Raw genomic sequence first — 21,520 nt, forward strand, 5'->3', positions numbered from 1 at the left:
CTGGTGGCACTGGGCTAGGACTGGGGCAACTGGGGAGGGAGCAGGGAGGGACTGCGAAGTGACTGGGATGGGAATGGGATGCACAGGGAAAAGGAGCACAACGCACTGGGGAGGGACTGGGGGCAGTGGGGAGGAACTGGGATGGGACTGGGGACATTTCAAGGGGGTTGGATGCCCTGGGTGCGACTAGGGGCACTGGGCTGAGACTAGGGGCACTGGAGAGGGACTAGGGGTAGTAGGGAGGGACTGGGATGGGACTGAGGGCACTGGAGATGCTCCCTGTCCCACCCCAGTGCCCCCATTCTCGTCCCAGTCCCTTCCCACTTCTCTCAGTGCAAGCCAGTGCACCCATTCCTTCCCAAGTGTCCTCCTGCAGTGCAACCCAGTCCTTCCCCAGTTTGCCCAGTCCCATCCCAGTCCCTTCCCACTGCCCCCAGTCCCATCCCAATTCCCTCCCCGGTGATTCCAGTCCTATCCCAGTGGTGGCCCAGTGTGTCCTAGTGCCTCCCCAGTGCCTCTCAGTCGTATCCCAGTGCCTCCAGTCCCTCCCCAGGGAATCCCCGTCCCAGCCCAGTTCCCCCAAGTGCCCCCAGGGCCTCTTCAGTGCCCTCAGTTGTACTGGGAAGGGACTGGGAATCACTTAGGAGGGACTGGGATGGGACTAGGCAAACTGGGGAAGGACTGGGTTGCACTGCAGGAGGACACTTGGGAGGGAAAGGAGGTGGTGGGTTGCAGTGGGGGAAGTGGGGAGAGACTGGGATGGGAGTGGGGACACTGGGGTGGGACTGGGAGGACAGGTGGCACTGGGCCAGGACTGGGGGAACTGGGGAGGGAGCAGGGAGGGACTGCGAAGTGACTGGGATGGGAATGGGATGCACAGGGAAAAGGAGTACAACGCACTGGGGAGGGACTGGAGGCAGTCGGGAGGGACTGGGATGGGACTGAGGACACTTCAAGGGAGTTGGATTCACTGGGTGCGACTAGGGGCACTGGGTGCGACTATGGGCACTGGAGAGGGATTGGGGGTAGTAGGGAGGGACTGGGATGGGACTGAGGGCACTGGAGATGGACTGGGGAGAACTGGGCTGGCACTGGGGGCACTGGACTGCAACTGGGATTTCTCAGGGGAGGGACTAGGGAAAGTGGGATGGGACAGGGGTCATTGGGGAAGGATTGGGGTCAGTGGGACTACAGGCACTGGGATGGGACTGAGATGCGCTGGGTGGGCACAGGAATGGGACTGAGGTCACTGGAAAGGGAACTGGGATGGGACTGGGAGCACTGGGAAAGGGACTGCAGGGACTGGGATAGGACTGGGAAGGGACTGCAAGGGGACTGTGAGAGGACTGGGGAGGGGACTGGAGAGCATGCCTGGGATGGGCCTGAGAATCTCTGGGGAGGGACTGGGACCACTGGGATGGGGCGCAGATGTACTGGGAAGGGACTGGGGTGAGACTGGGATTTGATTGTAAGCACTGGGGAGGGACTAGGAATCATTTAGGAGGGACTTGGATGGGACTGGGGAGGGACTGGGGCCACTGATGATGGCTCTTTAATGCACTTGGGAGGGACTGGGAGCACTGGGTTGCAGTGGGGAAGGACTGGAGGTACTTGGATGGGACTGAGAGAACTAGGATTGCACTGTGGGCACTGGGGAGGTACCAGGGGCACTGGGTTGGGACTGGGCTGCACTGGGGGCACTTGGGAGCAAGTGGGATCACTGGGGAGGGAACTAGGATGGGACTGAAGGCACTGGGGAGGGACTGCAATGGGTTTGAAACAACTTGGGAAGGACTTGGAGCACTGGGGAGGTTCTGGAGGGAACTGCACAGGGAGCTTGGTTGGACTGAGGGTACTAGGGATGGACTGGGATGGGACTGGGGTGTAGTGGGAGCAATTGGGAAGAAGTGGAGGCACTGGGGAAGGAACAGGGAGGGGACTGACTGCACTGGGATGGGGTTTGGGGTACTTGGGAGAAACTGGGAAGGACTCAGGAGGGACTGGGGACAGTGGGGAGGGACTGGGGACAGTGGGAAGGGACTGAAAAGGTGAAATTGAAACAGACTCACCTGAGTCATGTTCTAAGAAGTTCTGCTACAGCTCCTGACTCCGAACAATAGCCAAGGGGCCTCAGCCCAAGCCCTGGCCCCTCCTCCCCCTCATTGTTAACACCTGGGCCTTCCCCATAGAACAGCTGACTCTACCCAGTACTCCCAGTTCCCTCCAATGGCTTGCAATAAAATTACTAGACTCCCCAGTGCGCACAAAAATACAATCCCAATCCCACAGTAATTTCTACTCAAAACCAACAGTCCCTGACCAAAGTATCCAGTCCATATTCTAGCCCCCAGCTCTATCCCAGCCCCTCAGTGATTTTAGCTTGAGACCCACAAGCTTTATTGCACTGCCAGCTCTGCTCTCTCAGCAGCAGCTCCAAATCTTGCAGGATCTTCATCTTGGCTCCATCTCTGTGACTTTCCAGCTCCACCCTCACACTCCCATTCCCAGTCCCCCAATTACTCCTCCAGCCCCACAAACCCTAGCCCAATTCAAAACTCACAAACCCAGCACTAGACTAATTTAACCTCTCCTCGCCCAGTCCATGTTCCTGCCCATCAATCAATAGTCCACAGTCGCATAGGTTTTTAAGTAACGGTGCCAGTCACTATCCGAGCTCCAGACACTCTCCCAGCTCCAGAGATGCAATCCTAAAACTATACTGACTTCAGGCCCAGCCTCCCAGTCCGCATTCCCAATTTACAATCCCAATTCCAACCACATAGGGATTTTAGCGACGGTGCCACAGGCCCTATCTCACAGTGATTGCTTTGATTACTGCCCAAGTGTTACTGTCCCCAGCCCAGAGCCCATCCCTACCCTAGCCCCTCAGTGATTTCAGCTCGAGACCCACAAGCTTTATTGCACTGCCAGCTCTGCTCTCTCAGCAGTAGCTCTGCATCTTGCCAGCGCCGCCACAGGAAGCTGCTCCAGGTTCTCACTGCAGGATCTTCATCTTGGCTCCAGCTCTGCCACTTTCCAGCTCCACCCTCCCAATCCCAGTCCTCCAGGTGCTCCTCCAGCCCCAAAATTCCTATCCCAATACCAAAGACACAAGCCCAGCACTAGACTGATTTCAGCTCTCCCGCCCAGTCCACATTCCCAATTTACAATCCCATTTCCAGCTGCATAGAGATTTCAGCGACGGTGCCACAGGCCCTATCTGAGCTCCAGACACTCTCCCAGCTCCACAGATGCAATCCTAGCATTATGCTGATTTCACCCCCAGCCTCTCAGTCCACATTCCCAATTATAATCCCAATTCCACAGCCACACAGAGATTTCAGCGACGGTGCCACAGGCCCTATCTCCTCCTCACACGGATTCCTGCCCAAGTGTTACAGTCCCAAGCCCAAACCCTGTCCCTACCCCAGTCCCTCAGTGATTTCAGCTCGAGACCCACAAGCTTTATTGCACTGCCAGCTCTGCTCTCTCAGCAGTAGCTCTGCATCTTGCCAGCGCCGCCTCGGGAAGCTGCTCCAGGTTCTCACTGCAGGATCTTCAGCTTGGCTCCAGCTCTGCCACTTTCCAGCTCCACCCTCACACTCCCAGTCCCAGTCCCCCAGGTGCTCCTCCAGCCCCAGAATTCCTATCCCAATTCCAAAGACACAAGCCCAGCCCTAGACTGATTTCAGCTCTCCCACCCAATCCACATTCCCACCCATCAATCCCTATATCACACACACAGCCATTGCAGCGACGGTGCCACAGGCCCTATCTCACAGTGATTGCTCTGATTACTGCCCCAAGTATTACAGTCCCAAGCCCAAACCCTGTCCCTACTCCAGCCCCTCAGTGATTTCAGCTTGAGACCCACAAGCTTTATTGCACTGCCAGCTCTGCTCTCTCAGCAGTAGCTCTGTATCTTGCCAGCACCACCATGGGAAGCTGCTCCAGGTTCTCACTGCAGGATGTTCAGCTTGGCTCCAGCTCTGCGACTTTCCAGCTCCCACCTCACACTCCCAGTCCCAGTCCCCCAGGTACTCCTCTAGCCCCACAAACCTGATCCCAACTCCAAAGTCCAGATCCCTGCCCTAGACTGATTTCAGCTCTTCCCCCCGTCCACGTTCCCGCCCATCAATCCCTATTTCACAGACACACAGATGTTTCAGCGACGGTGCCAGTCCCTGTCTCAATCCTACAGTGATTTCTGCTGCAGTGCCACAGTCCCTATCCCTGCTCCACAGTCCCTTTCCGAGCACCAATCTCCCTATCCCATACCCAGACCCACAACCTTTATTTCTCTGCCAGCTCTGCTGTCAGCTCCCGGTAAAGCTGCTGCACGTTCCAATCCTAGCATCTTTCTTTTGTTTAAGGTCTGAGTTTTCCACCCCAGTTCTCAAGCCCACATTCCAGGCCAGGCCTGACTATTTTTATCCCAGCTCCATCCCTGCAGTACTTATGCCAGGTCCATGCTCCCTAATCCAGCCCCACTCTTGTTCTGCCCACAGTCCTACCGTCTTTATGTCTCCACCAGCTCTGCTGCCTGAGCTCCAGGTTCTCAGCTTTCTGCTGCCTCTGCCTAAATCCGCTCCTGGGTATCTCTGCAGCCCCGGGCTGTTGACAAGGTCACAAATCAGTCTTTGTCGTTCACTTAAATATCTCTAGGAGCTGTCCCACCCATCCCAACGGGAACAGCAACAAAACAATAGAATAAACAATCAAGTAGTCAAAGATGAAAATAAAAGTAAAATAAAATTATAATAGAATGAAACATCTTTTATTACTTTTCTTTGTAACAATACTTTCAGTACCAGCCCCACTGAGAGGCTGCATCCTAGTCCTTCTGGTTCGGGGGAGCACCCCTGAGCATGGGCTGCTCCCCCACTGAGCACTGACCAAAGCTGGCCGGCACAGCTGGCCGGCACAGCTGCCCGGGACACCGCCTGCCCACCGCCCTGCCTCGGCAGCTGTGGGGGACCGACCCCGGCTCCCCCTGGATCGGCAGCCGAGGGGGTGCTGCCCCATGACTCCCCACCGCTCCCTGGAGCGGCAGCCGCGAGGGTCCCACCCTGGCTCACCGCCGCTCCTCGGCCCAGCGGCCGCGCCAATCCCGGGCCGGCTCCCGCCGCTCCAGCGCCGCCCCCAGCCCCGCCGCCGAACTGCCCCCAGCGCCCCCCGCCCACGCCGTTTATAGCCCGCGGCCCGCACGGCCCCGCCCCCCTCGTGCCAGCCCAGCCAATCCCAGCGTCCGGCAGCGTCCGCCAATCCCCGCCTGCCCGTCCCCAAGAACCCCGCTGTCCCCTCAGGCCCCGCTCCCAGGGGCTGCTCCGCTTCCGCCCGCTCCCCGCCTCCCTCCCCTTCTCCCAGGAGAACTCCGGGACGGGACGGGACCGCGGACCTCCCACCCGCCCTCCCAACAGCGCCTGCGGGCACCGCGGCAGCGCAGGCGCGGCTCCGCCGGATCCCGAAGCAAAGGCGCCGAGACCGGCGCCTGAGGGGAACGCGGGGGACGAGGTGGAGAGGGGGGCGGCTCCGCGCCGCGGCTGAGCGGGCAGAGCTTGCTCGACCGCGGCCCCGTTGAAAGGGCCGCCGCCGCTCCCGCCCCCTCCCCGCCTCTCCGAAGAACTCCCAGACGGGACGTGAGCGCGGAGCTGTGCCACCCGCCCTCCCTGGTCCCAACAGGGCCTGTCGGGGGCTGCGGCAGCGCAGGTGCGGCTCCGGAAGCAAAGGCGCCGGCACCTACAGCGCCTGAGGGGAACGTGGGGAAGGGGGGCGGCGCCGCGCCGCGGCTGAGCGGGCAGAGCTTACGGGACCGCGGCCCCATTGAAAGGGCGGGCTACGATTGGACGGAGCGGAGAAAAGCGGGCTGGGAGTGGCGGGCCGGGATCGGACCTGCACGTCGGGACCGGCAGCCGCGGGAGTCCCGCCCCAGCTCACCGCCGATCTCGCCCCGGCTCCCGCCGCTCCAGCGCCGCTTCCACCTCCGCCGCCGAACTGCCCCCAGCGCCCCCCGCCCACGCCGTTTATAGCCCGCGGCCCGCACAGCCCCGCCCCCCTCGTGCCAGCCCAGCCAATCCCAGCGTCCGGCAGCGTCCGGCCCCGCCAATCCCCGCCTGCCCGTTCTCGCCCTGCCCGTCCCCAAGAACCCCGCTGTCCCCTCAGGACCCGCTCCCAGGGGCTGCTCCGCTTCCGCCCGCTCCCCGCCTCCCTCCCCTTCTCCCAGGAGAACTCCGGGACGGGACGGGACCGCGGACCTCCCACCCGCCCTCCCAACAGCGCCTGCGGGCACCGCGGCAGCGCAGGCGCGGCTCCGCCGGATCCCGAAGCAAAGGCGCCGAGACCGGCGCCTGAGGGGAACGCGGGGGACGAGGTGGAGAGGGGGGCGGCTCCGCGCCGCGGCTGAGCGGGCAGAGCTTGCTCGACCGCGGCCCCGTTGAAAGGGCCGCCGCCGCTCCCGCCCCCTCCCCGCCTCCCGGAAGAACTCCCAGACGGGACGTGAGCGCGGAGCTGTGCCACCCGCCCTCCCTGGTCCCAACAGGGCCTGTCGGGGGCTGCGGCAGCGCAGGTGCGGCTCCGGAAGCAAAGGCGCCGGCACCTACAGCGCCTGAGGGGAACGTGGGGAAGGGGGGCGGCGCCGCTCCGCGGCTGAGCGGGCAGAGCTTACGGGACCGCGGCCCCATTGAAAGGGCGGGCTACGATTGGACGGAGCGGAGAAAAGCGGGCTGGGAGTGGCGGGCCGGGATCGGACCTGCACGTCGGGACCGGCAGCCGCGGGAGTCCCGCCCCAGCTCACCGCCGATCTCGCCCCGGCTCCCGCCGCTCCAGCGCCGCTTCCACCTCCGCCGCCGAACTGCCCCCCCCGCCCCCCCTCCCCCGCTATTTATAGCCCGCGGCCCGCACGGCCCCGCCCCCCCGTGCCAGCCCAGCCAATCCCCGCCCGCCCGTTCCCGAGAACCCCGCTGGTCCCGCAGGCCCCGCTCCCGGAGCCCCTCCCGCCCGCTCCCCGCCTCCCTCTCCTTCTCCTGGGAGAGCTCCCGGAGGGGACGTGACCGCGGAGCTCCCACCGCCCTTCCGTGGTCCCAGCAGCGCCTGAGGGGAACGGGGGGACGGTGCCGCGCGGAGGGGCCGCGCCGCGTCTGAGCTTGCGAGACCGCTGCCGGATTGAAAAGGCGGGCTGTGATTGGACGGTGCCGAGAAAGGCGGCCCGGGATTGGCGGGCCAGACGCTGCCTCGGGCCCGGATTGGCGGGGCTTGGAGCCTGCGGGGTGGCGGGAGGTGCTCGGGTGGTCAGGAGGAGGGACTAGGGCCGTGTCGGAGGGGCCCTTCCCACGGGTCCGTGGCCGTCCTGGGTCCCGCTCCCGGGACCCCGTCCCCTGCCCCGCCCCTTGGTCGGGCTGCACGCCCGGGGTCCCGGCCCCAAGGCCCCTGCAGAGCCCCTCGGGGAGCCCCCCACCGGCACACGGGGCGGTTCCGGATCGCGAAGGCGACTTAGACTGCCCCGACTGGGTGCTGGCTGAGATCAGCTCCCTGGCCGAAATCTTTAAGTGCCCGCCCCCACCCCCATCCCCCTGCCTGCCCCAGGCCCGCTGCCCACCCTCCTTCTCCTGCGCAGTCCCCGCTGCTGCTGAAGTTCAGCACTATTTCGGTACTTGTTCTACTTGTGTTTCTGAAAAAAAGCTAGAATCAGGATAGCCAAAGCAACATCGACAGTCTATTCCATCTTCAGCTACATTACAGGGCAAAGGAAATAAGTGATCCTACCCATCAGTGGAACAGGGAAAGAATGAAGATTAAGTCTGTGAGCTATAGAAGAGAAAAATCACACTGTAACAACTTAGAAGATTGCTCCAAGACCACAGTCACAGGAAAAGGGAAGAGAGCCAGGGGCAGAAACTGTTAAGGCCAAAAAGATGATGGACACATCTGTGCATCAATCAGGTTCAGAGGTCACTGCATGCCCCAAGCCTAACGAGTTCTCTGGTTTATGTGTGTTATACACCTATTAATTACTTGAATAGAAAATTTACAAATGAACTTTCACAAAGGTTACAGAGTGATATCCCTGCACTGACCATTGCAGCTGAGCTTCTGCTACAGATTCTGACACGTCAGGTGACTGAATGTTTGCTTGTTTTCTAGGCTCTCCTTACAGTCCATCCAGGTCATGAAATATAGAGGGGATTTCTTGAGAGGCAGCTTTTAGACCTCATTCCCTTACCTTCATGGTCAATGCCATCAGCATCACTCTCCCTCTCTTCTTGCTCTTCATCGAGAGTTCCTCGTGTTAGTATTAGCTCAGAGGGACCCATTGCAGAAGCATCAGGTCCTTGAAGGGAACAGAAACGGCTGTACACAAACCAGCTTGCTAAAGGTAAGGTTTCTATCTGCACAGAAACCCAGCAATGAACACCTGCTCTAAGGGGACAGAAAGCTGCTTGTGGATCCCAGACACAGGACAGACTCCATCAGCACCTACTCGCCTCATCTAAGGAACAGTGCAGCCAACAGCAGAGCTTTCTCATATTCTGATCTGACTGTTTCGCCTTTTCTAAAGTATTTCATTATTTCTAGTAGGTCCACTGCTTTAGCTACACAGCGGGGTTTCTTCCAAACCTGTGACTGACACAGGAAGAGCTAAGTGTGACCAATCCCACAGGAACTAAAGCCCTGCTCCTCTAACATGGAGCTGCTTTCACATTTCTGCTGTGAGGACAAAGAAGCACTGTACTACTTCACAAGGCAAACTCTTCAGAAAACTTCTGCAGTAAACTTTATCTTCCTGGGGAGGTACCTGCCAGTGTGCTGCCCTGCACACACACGCTGCCCATGTCCTTCCACAAGTGTTCCAGCTGCTCTCTCTTTTGTTTATTTTGAGCTTTCTCCCGTAGACAAAGATTTACATGTGGATTCTGAGAACATTTAAAACATCAGGAGAAGAGAAACCTCACCCAAACCCAGCAGCCTGTCCCCCAGTCAGAGAGCAGAAGTCACTACGCAGGTCTTACATTTCAACTCAGGTTACACAGAACTTCTGACTAAGCGTGGAAAGCAACCTCCAGTCAGGTGGGATTCTAGGACGTTTTCAGCAGCGCCGGGAAGCCAAACTCTGTGTAGCTGTGCCTGCAGAGAACTGTCCTTTGGACAGCCAGAACTCAAGGTGAGCAGAGCTACTGATTTTGGCACTGCGATTCAGTCTTTCTTACTAAGTCAAACTAGTACTCTTCACTGGTGCAGGAAGATACAGGGATAGTCTCAACAAATCCCTTTGGAAATTTATTTTTAAGAACTCTCTGTCCATCTGAATGGAAGACACAATCTTATTTCCCAATCATTTTCACACAATTAGCTCAAGTATTAGCACTAAACCAGTGAGCAACATCTGTTTTACAAAATCTTTAGTTTTGTAAAGATATGCTCCACCACATCTAGGAAAAAAAAGGCAAATGGTGGACTCCCTCAGGACAGGAGTTTTCCCACAGTGAGTACGACTAGTAAATGAAATGTTAGACCCTCTCAACATAAAGGCAATTGTGTGCCTAAAAGCGACCCAAGATACACTGTTCAGGTGTAAAACAGCTAAAAACACTTACCAGTGTTTTTCTCAGGCGCTCGTATTCTGGCCGATACTCTCTGAAAAGGTGAATAAAGGGAGTGCATTCAGTCTGAAAAACACATGATTTGGATTGCATAAGGATCATCCTGGAGGCTTCTTTTTACTCACAAAAAAAAGTTTTCTCTAGGCTTTCATGTTTGAGAGACATTTCAGAAAGACAGTACTTTTTTCCCCCGATTTGGATTCTGAAACCAATGGATGCAAAATCAATGAACATACTTCATTAAAACAGCAACAATTCAAAACTTGGTATGGAACTACAAGAAAAAAATTACTTCACAGACTTGCTGGCACAGATAGCTTTTACTTTTTCACGGAACAGCACAAAAAATCATCCCTGAATAGTTCCTTTTTACTGCTGCTTTTTATGCTGATACTGGACACCCTAAGCTACCTTGGCTATGGCAACTGTACACTCCTTCAAATCAAAGGAGCAGACTCATGAATCAGGACCTTCAGGAAGTGGTCACTGGGTCGCGGACCAGAAGTTATCCCCTTACCTCTCCTATTCATCTACAGCTTTAGAAAGCTGGGTAAAAATCTCCCCCAGTCCTGTGCCAAACACTGCAGAAACACCAACCACCTGGAAAAGAGAACACACCAGAACTAGAGAGTAACTGAGCCAGATTTTTAATACAGAAAAAAAACCAAAATAAAAACAAACAAACAAACAATCCCCCACAACGACAACAAAAAAAATCAACACCACCGAAAAACCCAACAACGACGAACTACTAATCTAAACCTAACAACACCCATTTAATCAGCACAGTGGCCTAAGAGTGGGCAGTAACACTTCTGCTTCTGTCCAGCCCGCTTTCAAACTCTTCCTCCACTTGCTGTTCATGTTTGTTACTTCTGCTTTTTGGCTGTCGGTGATTTTGTGTTTGGTGAGTTGTTGGGGTATTTTGGGGGGTGTTTCTTTGGGGAAGGAGGTTTGTTTGGTACTTTGTAACACTGTAGGGCAATTCAAAAGAAAGGTCAAGTCTTTCTGCTGTTTACTTCTTTACTGTTAATAACCCGAGTTCTCATTCTGCATCTAGGGTTATAAGTGGTTAGCAAGTATCAGTGTACTAGAATTAAAGTGCAAAAGAGACAACAAGAACTGACCTTTTGGCTCTGAAATAGTCTAATACTTTTTATTTAGCCAAAGCACATTTAAAAGGTCCCCAGAACAGCAAGAGAGGGAGAATTTAATCAGTTGCTATGACAATACATTCAAAATGCACATCTACTTTCTAATTTCAACTTGTCTCTCATTACACTTCTGGCCATTTGTTCTGCTTGTATTAAATCAATTCTCTAAAAATACCTTGAATTAAGACTATTACCAGCCAGAATCCTACATCCTCTAACGAAAATTCTCCCTCTTTTTCATAGGCAAGACAGTCTCAACTACTGACTTCCAAATGGAAGACCTTTCCCAACACAGCCTTGCATTTGATCATTAATACAGTAAATATGCAGACAGCTCTCCAAAGGATTTTAAGCATTAAGGCCAGGCGCTGTGCCAATATATATCAATATTTATACTTTCCCTGCACTTCAGTACAAGCTGCCTTTTACTCCGTAATCCTCTTCATATGACCTGCTCTCCATCCAGTGCTCCAACAGTCCTGACAGGCAGATAAACATGACCTGATCAGCAAATAAGGAACAGGAAGTATGTTAGTTCTGTATATGGGACCACTACAATCCCTTTTGAAATTCTGTATATTGTTCCACATAGGACACTCACAATAGTTTTGGTTTGGCTCTGTTATCATTATCTACATGAATGGAATCATTTCGTTCCTGTAATATCCACACAGCCGAGAAGGCTTGCTTTTTCTTTAGTAAAAGCTGATGACAAACACAATCAGCTAAAACCTTTAGCACAGACTATGGGATCATTAACAGCCTCCAGTGTATACTGTTGTCAGAGAAACAATTAATTTGTCCTCTCAAAACCTGGCTGAGTGGAATAACAATCTTCTTCTTGCACAAGCAAATCTAAAGGGTTTTTTTGTTCATTTATTTGCTTTGGAGATTCTTTCCCTTCTTCCTATGTAGTACATTGCCCAACTGTACTTGACACTTTCAGAACAAGGAAAATTACCTCAGGTGGGAAATGCTGCAGCAAAGAACACTGCCTCTTACCAGCCTATCTGAGCTTTCATCTTGTGATTAATCACAGTTCAATATTAAATTATTCAGGCTGCCATTCAGTGTGACAAGCTGCAGTGTAACAAGCTGCAGTGTGACCTCAACACAGGTCATCAACAGATTACAGTTCAAAAGGGCAGTGCCAAGCCCCTTTAGAGAAGGACAGAATGGTGGGGGTTGGACAATACCTCTGGAGATCATCTAGTCCAGTCTCTCCTGCTCAAAAAGCGGGATTAGGCAGAAGAGGTTGCTCACAACTTTGCCTGAGCAAAAGTGTTTTAAGCATCTCCAGGGATGGAGACTCCACAATTTCTCTGGACCAGTCCAGAGGAGAACTTCTTAAGTTATTGTTTTCAGTGGGAAGGTAGGGACAGAAACAAGCGATCCCAAAACTTCAAACCCATCCCCACAGCGGTCCAGAGCAGCTTGAGCCCAGGCTCCTGCCTTCCCAGGGCCAGGCTCTTCTCTCTGCGAGGCACCCACCAGCCGGGCACTGCCCTGCCCGGCGGCCCCGAGCGCCTCAGGCGCCGGCCCGGCCAACGCCTCGCCCTGCGCGGGCGCCGCTTCCAAAATCACTACCCAAGAGACACAGCAATCAAAGCAGAGGGACTGCACTCCCAGCTTTTCTGACCTGCAGGCACACGCAGCACAGCACGTTGGACATAAAAGCCACAGGGTTAGTCCTGCCAGAGGCGTCCGGCACACCCACGGCGACCGAAGGGAAACAGGGAGCCTGGGAACACGGAGTAAAAGACACCTTAATTAGGACTACACTGAGCACTAGCCAGGTCATTCCCACAGACAGCTTCACCGTCCAGTCACACAAAAAGCACTGACCTACCGGGGCCTCAGTTAGGATGGCTCCTGACGCCGACACCTCCGTTTGCCCCGGGGGATCAAGAAGAACATCCCTGGGAAGAAGTCACCCCCAACAACAAAAAGGCAAAATTAGTGAAGCACGGGGTCCTCTTCTGATTAGATTGCCACCAGCATTCCATAGCAAATGCCACGACTATTCTGTGACAGACGAGAAAACCCTGTTCTCCCAAACAAACAGCGAGGAGATTTATGGGCACGCCTGGAAATTTCCTGTGAGGAACTTTTTGTAACTAAGGAGCAGGTGCTATCTTGAGTTGAAGGCATCCATTTGACAGACACTTAGTACAGCAAACTCTTCAGCAGAGCAATTAATTGCTGCCTATTTGAACAGCAGGGGAGAGAAAATGACAGTCGAAGGGAAGACAAGAAAAGCAGAACTGCAATCAGCAGACTTTTCTTCCATCTCTCCCGAGAAAGTCTAGTTTGTCTGTTCTAATAATTCTATGCCCTTTTCTACAGGAAACTTAGACCAAGGCTGAAAAAACAACTAGAAAACACGGAGAGAAGCTTTTTAGAATTTCACGTGATTTTCCCAAACCGATCCCAGAAAAGCAGAACTCGGTAGAATGTACTCACCTCGAGGCCTTTGGTCTTTTTTTCCATAAGCTTCGTCACCTGATTGAAAAAGCAGAGTAGACTCGGTATTTAGACTCACACCAGGAACACTTCCCCTTCGTTTCCTAAAAGAAACTACATTAATCTGCACAGCTGCAGGCGCGTCTCCAGCTGTTAAAGCCTTTCAGCTTTTCAAAGGGTGAGAATGCCCTGCGAAGGAAGGCTGAAAAATGCTCGGAGCCTGCCCAGGTCAAAGAGCCCCTCGATTTTGTCTGTGTTCCAGTCCCTGGCTAAAGAAAGGGCAGAAGAAGCGCAGCTGTTGCTTGCCTTTTCCCTCAGAGGTTTTGCCAGGCGCCGGGCCAGCCCGGGCACTGCGGGGGAAGGCCGGCAGCGCCCAAAGCCCGCCGCTTTCCCGGGGGCGTCGCTTGCGAGAGCGCCCCCGAGCGCCGGGCCCTGCCTCACAGTCGCCGCCTGGCGGACACGGCCGGGAGCGGCACTGCAGCCGCGCGCGGCACTGCAGCCGCCCCCCCCCCCCCCCCACCTTGGCGAGACCCGCGGCGCCTTTCGCGCGTACGGGCCTTTGTTCCCTAAAACCTGCCCTTGCCTAGGAAAAGCTGAGCAGTTCACAGAGTTGCTGTTTCCAGCCCAGCTTCCCAAAGGATTTCTCTCTCCCGGCAGCACAGACAGGGGCCCCGAGGCAGCGCACACCCTCCCCGCGGGGGGGTGTGGTGCGTGTGCAATGCCAGGGCACATCCGAACCCGGCCCTGCGGCGGCACGCAGGTGCAAGTTTCTCCGCAGAGGCGAGAAACTTGCCTGTCGCTTCCCCTGCCTGCAGTCGCCGATGGCCGCGGGGGAGGCAGAAGAGCGGCCGCGCCCAGCTTACCCCGGGGACGATCTCCGTTGGATCTGGCGCCGTGGGTCGCTTCCTGGGGGGGGGGGAAGGCGGCGGCGCAGCTCCGACAGCATCTCCAGGGCACGGCGGGAGCGGAGGGGAGCGGGGGGGGGGGGAGCGGGGGCGGGAGGGGAGCGGAGCGGAGCGGAACGAGGCGGGAGGGCGGGCGGAGCGCCGCGCGCGCGGCGCCGAGAGGGGACTGCCCTCGCCGGTGCCTGCCGCCGCCCACGAACCTGCCGCCCGCGCCCGGCGCCGCCGAGCGCCCCGCCCCGTCCCCACAGCGGGAAGCGGCGCGGCGAGACGGCGCTGCGGGCGCGGGGCGGGGGTCCGGGTCGCGGCGGAGGTCAGGCAAAAGGATAGGCGCCTCTCTGAGGCGAGGGGGGGGGGGGGGGGGGTGTGTGTGTGTGTGTGTCTCACGCCGCCATCTTTAGTGTGGTCGTTCCGGTCCTGGCGGCGCCATCTTTACTGTGGGCTTGGCGGACTTCCGGGACGGGGCCTTGGAGGACTTTCGGTCGCTCTCTACTTCCGGTGACCGAGTTTACCCAAATTAGCGTCCCTCCTGGCTAATTTCTGCGCCTTCACCCCAAAAAATCTTCATGTTATTCCCCCCACGCACACCCCGGGAGAGACGGGAGACCGCCAGTCCCGCCCTGCCGCCGGAACCGGCCCTTAACTCGAGCAGGGAGCGCTGCGCCGGCACGAGAGCCACTGCGCATGCGTCGCCGGTCCCGCTCCTGCCTGCCCTTACTTACCACGTGATCGCCGGCGTCTTGCCAACGACTGCGCACGCGCCGGCGTCGCCACCTTGGCCGCCCGACCGCCCGGCTTCGCTTTCTTACTGCGGCTCCCCCTCCACTTTTTCGGCTCCCTGGGGTTCCCCCACCCACATTTTGGGGTCCCCTTCTCACATTTTAGGGGTGATGACCCCGCAATTTACGGTTCGGGGGGGGGGGGGGGGGAGGAGAGGAAACGGGGTGCCCAAGAAGGGGTTTCTTTTTTTTTCTTTTTTTTTTTCTCTTTTATTTCATTTTCATTTTATTTCGTTATTAGGTTTTTTGCCCCTTTTTTTTTTTAATTTTCTTTTGTTTTTTATATTTCCTTTTTTATTTCGTTTATTTTTTATTCTCTTTATTTTTCATTTTCTCTCCCAGTGCTCCCCAACAACCCTCAGTAACACCCAGTGCTCCCCAGTGCACCCCAGTAACACCCAGTGCTCCTCAACAACCCCCAGTAACACCCAGTGCTCCCCAGTAAACACCCAGTGCTCCCAAACAACCCCCAGTAACACCCAGTGCTCCCCAAAAATTGACCCAAAACCTGACCCAAATCACCCCAAAAGCTGACCCAAAACTGACCCCAATCATCCCAAAAGCTGACCCAAAACTGACCCAAATCACCCCAAACAATGACCCCAAACTGACCCCAAAAACTGACCCAAATCATCCCAAAAACTGACCCAAAACTGCATTTATTTGGCATCATTTCCTCTCAAAAACAACATCTCCAATTTACTTGATTGCTAAAGCCATCATTTTAAAATCATCTCGGGAATCAAAAGGGACTGGAAAACACAAAGAAATCATTCCTGCACCCACCAAATCATTAGGAATTGGAACCCGATTCCCTCATCTCTCTCCTTGTTCTTCTTGGCTGGAAAACCTGATGAGAGACACAGCAAGCAAAGCAGAGGGACTGCACTCCCAGCTTTTCTGACCTGCAGGCACACAGCACAGCACGTTGGACATAAAAGCCACAGGGTTAGTCCTGCCAGAGGTGTCTGGCACACCCACGGCAACCGAAGGGAAAGAGGGAGCCTGGGAACACAGAGTAAAAGACACTTTAATTAGGACTACACCGAGCACTAGCCAGGTCATTCACACAGCTTCACTGTCCAGTCACACAAAAAGCACTCACCGAGGCCTCAGTTAGGATGGTTCCTGATGCTGACCAGGTGAATACCTCCCTGGAAGCCCGCTCCGCTCATGCCAGGCACTGGGGCTCACCCAGGGGGGCTTTGCCAAGCATCCAATGGAAATTAAAATTACAGCCTGGGCAGGAAATTAAAATTACAGTCCGGCAGGACCGCTCCTGGCCAAGGCCACCGGTCCCTGCAAGTCAGACCACTCACCACCCGGGGCGAGGATTATCGGGGGCACGCCTCCAGCTTTTATTCTCCAGAAACTCCAGTTCTTTCTGGCACCGCTTGCCAGAAAGTCTTCCCCTGCTGGAAGAGGTCACTTTAGTCTTTCGAGGGGCCAGACTGCCAAAGCCCGGCCAGTCCATTCCCACGAGGAAAGGTAGCTTGGTCTTGGACAGGATACTGGGGGGGGAGACACAAAATAAAAGTTTAATTTAAAACTTCCTGGAAGAGAAAGCAATTCAAACATAAGGCAGACAAGACTCGTGCAAAACTGAATTACATTGGACTTCAAAGGAGAATTATTTCCCTCTGCACCTCAGAGAACCCCAATTTTCACCCAGGTCCTGCTTGCCATCGTCCAACAAAACGTGCTGACAAAATTTTTCATGATGACAGTGGAGAGCTATTAAATGCACACTGCACAGGGAACCTGAGCCTGCCCCTGGATCCCTGCAAGTGTTCCAGGCCAGGCTGGATGGGACTTGGAGCATCCAGCCGGGGATGAGAGGGGAAGGTGTCCCTGCCCACGGAAGGCAGGGTGGCCTTTGAAGGTCCCCTTCAAACCAAATCGTTCTGGGATTCCCCTCCAAAATCACTACCCAAGAGACACGGTAATCAAAGCAGAGGGACTGCACTCCCAGCTTTTCTGACCTGCAGGCACACGCAGCACAGCACGTTGGACATAAAAGCCACGGGGTTAGTCCTGCCAGAGGCGTCCGGCACATCCACGGCGACCGAAGGGAAAGAGGGAGCCTGGGAACACGGAGTAAAAGACACTTTAATTAGGACTACACTGAGCAATAGCCAGGTCATTCCCACAGACAGCTTCACTGTCCAGTCACACAAAAAGCACTCACCGAGGCCTCAGTTAGGATGGTTCCTGACGCTGACCGGGTGAATGCCTCCCTGCAAGCCCGCTCTGCTCCTGCCAGGCACCGGGGCTCCCCCAGAGGGGCTTTGCCAAGCATCCAAGGGAAAATCAAAATTACAGCCTGGGCAAAGGCGCTTCCCACAGGACCGCTCCTGGCCAAGGCCACCGGTCCGTGCAAGTCAGACCACTGACCACCCGGGGCTGGGGATTTTCGGGGGCACGCTTCCAGCTTTTATTCTCCAGAGACTCCAGTTCTTCCTGGCACCCCTTGCTTCAGTCTTCCCCTGCTGGAAGAGGTCACTTTAGTCTTTCGAGGGGCCGGATTGCCAAAGCCCGGCCGGTCCATTCCCACGAGGAAAGAAAGGTAGCTTTGTCTTGTACAGGATGCTGAAGGGGGAGACACAAAATAAAAGTTTAATTTCAAATAACTGCCGAGAAGAGAAAGCAATTCAAACAGAAGGCAGACGAGACTCGTGCAAAACCCAATACATATGACTTCAAAGGAGAATTATTTCCCTCTGCACCTCAGAGAAGGCAATTTTCACCCGGGTCCCGCTTACCATCGTCGCACAAATGTTGTAGACGACAGGATAAAGACACTTTTAGACCACAGAATTGATCAATAACTTATCCAACTTTATTGCTGCGTGCTCTGTGCTTATAAAGGTTACAAATTAGCTTCATACATATTACAAAAGTTAAGCTCATCATTGGCTCCTAATTACCTAAGTTATATTTGCGCAAATGCTGTTTCTTTAACCTTCTTATGGTTACTTGTTTGCTATTTGCTCTGTTTTCTCATCTGCTATACGCTATTCTTCTGTCACGTACCCAGTTTCTCAAACACAGTGACCTTCTGATAGTTTTCTCTTACCGTGGGACCAGAGCTATAGCATCTCTCTCATGTCCTCTTTCTATTAACCATGTTTCAGCAATACTTTCCACACTTCCTCCGTTTTCTTTAGACAGTGTTAAAAATACATCATTCACTGCTGACAACATTTTTCGTGATGCCAGTGGAGAGCTATTAGAGCACACCGCACAGGGAACCTGAGGCTGCCCCTGGATCCCTGCAAGTGTTCCAGGCCAGGCTGGATGGGACTTGCAGCATCCAACCAGGGATGAGAGTGGAAGGTGCCCCTGCCTATGGAAGACAGGGTGCCCTTTAAAGGTCCCCTTCAAACCAAATCGCTCTCTCATTGCCCTCCGAAAGAACTCCCAAAGAGACACAGCAACCAAAGCAGAGGGACTGCACTCCCAGCTTTTCTGACCTGCAGGCACACAGCACGTTGGACATAAAAGCCACAGGGTTAGTCCTGCCAGAGGCGTCCGGCACAGTGTCCACGGTGACCGAAGGAAAAGAGGGAGCCTGGGAACACGGAGTAAAAGACACCTTAATGAGGACTACACTGAGCACTAGCCAGGTCATTCCCACAGACAGCTTCACCGTCCAGTCACACAAAAAGCACTGACCTACCGGGGCCTCAGTTAGGATGGCTCCTGACGCTGACACCTCCGTTTGCCCCGGGGGGTCAAGAAGAACATCCCTGGGAAGAAGTCACCCCCAACAGCAAAAAGGGAAAATTAGTGAAGCACGGAGTCCTCTTCTGACTAGACTGCCACCAGCATTCCATAGCAAATGCCACGACTACTCTGTGACAGACGAGAAAACCCCGTTCTCCCAAACAAGCAGCGAGGAGATTTATGGGCACGCCTGAAAATTTCCTGTGAGGAACTTTTTGTAACTAAGGAGCAGGTGCTATCTTGAGTTGAAGGCATCCATTTGACAGACACTTAGTACAGCAAACTCTTCAGCAGAGCAATTAATTGCTGCCTATTTGAACAGCAGGGGAGAGAAAATGACAGTCGAAGGGAAGACAAGAAAAGCAGAACTGCAATCAGCAGACTTTTCTTCCATCTCTCCCGAGAAAGTCTAGTTTGTCTGTTCTAATAATTCTATGCCCTTTTCTACAGGAAACTTAGACCAAGGCTGAAAAAACAACTAGAAAACACGGAGAGAAGCTTTTTAGAATTCCACGTGATTTTCCCAAACCGATCCCAGAAAAGCAGAACTCGGTAGAATGTACTCACCTCGAGGCCTTTGGTCTTTTTTTCCATAAGCTTCGTCACCTGATTGAAAAAGCAGAGCAGACTCGGTATTTAGGCTCACACCAGGAAAACTTCCCCTTCGTTTCCTAAAAGAAACTACATTAATTTGCACAGCTGCAGGCGCGTCTCCAGCTGTTAAAGCCTTTCAGCTTTTCAAAGGGTGAGAATGCCCTGCGAAGGAAGGCTGAAAAATGCTCGGAGCCTGCCCAGGTCAAAGAGCCCCTCGATTTTGTCTGTGTTCCAGTCCCCGGCTAAAGAAAGGGCAGAAGAAGCGCAGCTGTTGCTTGCCTTTTCCCTCAGAGGTTTTGCCAGGCGCCGGGCCAGCCCGGGCGCTCCGGGGGAAGGCCGGCAGCGCCCAAAGCCCGCCGCTTTCCCGGGGGCGTCGCTTGCGAGAGCGCCCCCGAGCGCCGGGCCCTGCCTCACAGTCGCCGCCTGGCGGACACGGCCGGGAGCGGCACTGCAGCCGCGCGCGGCACTGCAGCCGCCCCCCCCCCCCCTCCCCACCTTGGCGAGACCCGCGGCGCCTTTCGCGCGTACGGGCCTTTGTTCCCTAAAACCTGCCCTTGCCTAGGAAAAGCTGAGCAGTTCACAGAGTTGCTGTTTCCCGCCCAGCTTCCCAAAGGATTTCTCTCTCCCGGCAGCACAGACAGGGGCCCCGAGGCAGCGCACACCCTCCCCGCGGGGGGGTGTGGTGCGTGTGCAATGCCAGGGCACATCCGAACCCGGCCCTGCGGCGGCACGCAGGTGCAAGTTTCTCCGCAGAGGCGAGAAACTTGCCTGTCGCTTCCCCTGCCTGCAGTCGCCGATGGCCGCGGGGGAGGCAGAAGAGCGGCCGCGCCGAACCGCCGCGCCCAGCTTACCCCGGGGACGATCTCCGTTGGATCTGGCGCCGTGGGTCGCTTCCTGGGGGGGGGGGGGAAGGCGGCGGCGCAGCTCCGACAGCATCTCCAGGGCACGGCGGGAGCGGGAGCGGAGGGGAGCGGGGGGGGGGAGCGGGGGCGGGAGGGGAGCGGAGCGGAACGAGGCGGGAGGGCGGAGCGCCGCGCCGCCATCTTTAGTGTGGTCGTTCCGGTCCTGGCGGCGCCATCTTTACTGTGGGCTTGGCGGACTTCCGGGACGGGGCCTTGGAGGACTTTCGGTCGCTCTCTACTTCCGGTGACCGAGTTTACCCAAATTAGCGTCCCTCCTGGCTAATTTCTGCGCCTTCACCCCAAAAAATCTTCATGTTATTCCCCCCACACACACCCCGGGAGAGACGGGAGACCGCCAGTCCCGCCCTGCCGCCGGAACCGGCCCTTAACTCGAGCAGGGAGCGCTGCACCGGCACGAGAGCCACTGCGCATGCGCCGCCGGTCCCGCTCCTGCCTGCCCTTACTTACCACGTGATCGCCGGCGTCTTGCCAACGACTGCGCACGCGCCGGCGTCGCCACCTCGGCTCCCCCCCCCACCCCGCCGCCCGGCTTCGCTTTCTTACTGCGGCTCCCCCTCCACTTTTTCGGCTCCCTGGGGTTCCCTCACCCACATTTTCGGGTCCCCTTCTCACTATTTAGGGGTGATGACCCCGCAATTTACGGTTCGGGGGGGGGGAGGAGAGGAAACGGGGTGCCCAAGAAGGGGTTTCTTTTTTTTTTTTTTTTTTTTTCTCTTTTATTTCATTTTCATTTTATTTCCTTTTTAGGTTTTTTGCCCCTTTTTTTTTTTAATTTTCTTTTCTATTTTATATTTCCTTTTTTATTTCGGTTTTTTTTTATTCCCTTTATTTTTCATTTGCTCTCCCAGTGCTCCCCAGTAACACCCAGTGCTCCCCAACAACCCTCAGTAACACCCAGTGCTCCCCAGTGCACCCCAGTAACACCCAGTGCTCCTCAACAACCCCCAGTAACACCCAGTGCTCCCAAAAAATTGACCCCAAACCGACCCAAATCACCCCAAAAGCTGACCCAAAACTGACCCCAAAACCTGACCCAAATCATCCCAAAAGCTAACCCAAAACTGACCCCAATCACCCCAAAAGCTGACCCAAAACTGACCCAAATCACCCCGAACAATGACCCCAAACTGACCCCAAAAACTGACTCAAATCATCCCAAAAACTGACCCAAACCTCTGCATTTATTTGGCATCATTTCCTCTCAAAAACAACATCTCCAATTTAGTTGATTGCTAAAGCCATCATTTTAAAATCATCTCAGGAATCAAAAGGGACCGGAAAACACACACAAATCCTTCCTGCACCCACCAAATCATTAGGAATTGGAACCCAATTCCCTCATCTCTCTCCTTGTTCTTCTTGGCTGGAAAACCTGATGATCCC

General features: G+C 55.2%; 1 long non-coding RNA gene across 1 annotated transcript; it reads right to left on the reverse strand.

Moving 5' to 3' along the window:
• Positions 1–4,407: 4,407 nt before the first annotated feature.
• On the reverse strand, positions 4,408–7,263 carry LOC135410712 (uncharacterized). The gene is made up of 2 exons (XR_010428833.1): positions 5,938–7,263; positions 4,408–4,614 (listed from the first exon to the last, which is right to left on the reverse strand). It is a non-coding gene; the product is annotated as an uncharacterized LOC135410712 (long non-coding RNA).
• Between the last annotated feature and the right edge of the window lie 14,257 nt (positions 7,264–21,520).

Source organism: Pseudopipra pipra, chromosome 3, assembly GCF_036250125.1.
Source record: "Pseudopipra pipra isolate bDixPip1 chromosome 3, bDixPip1.hap1, whole genome shotgun sequence".
NCBI lineage: Eukaryota > Metazoa > Chordata > Aves > Passeriformes > Pipridae > Pseudopipra > Pseudopipra pipra.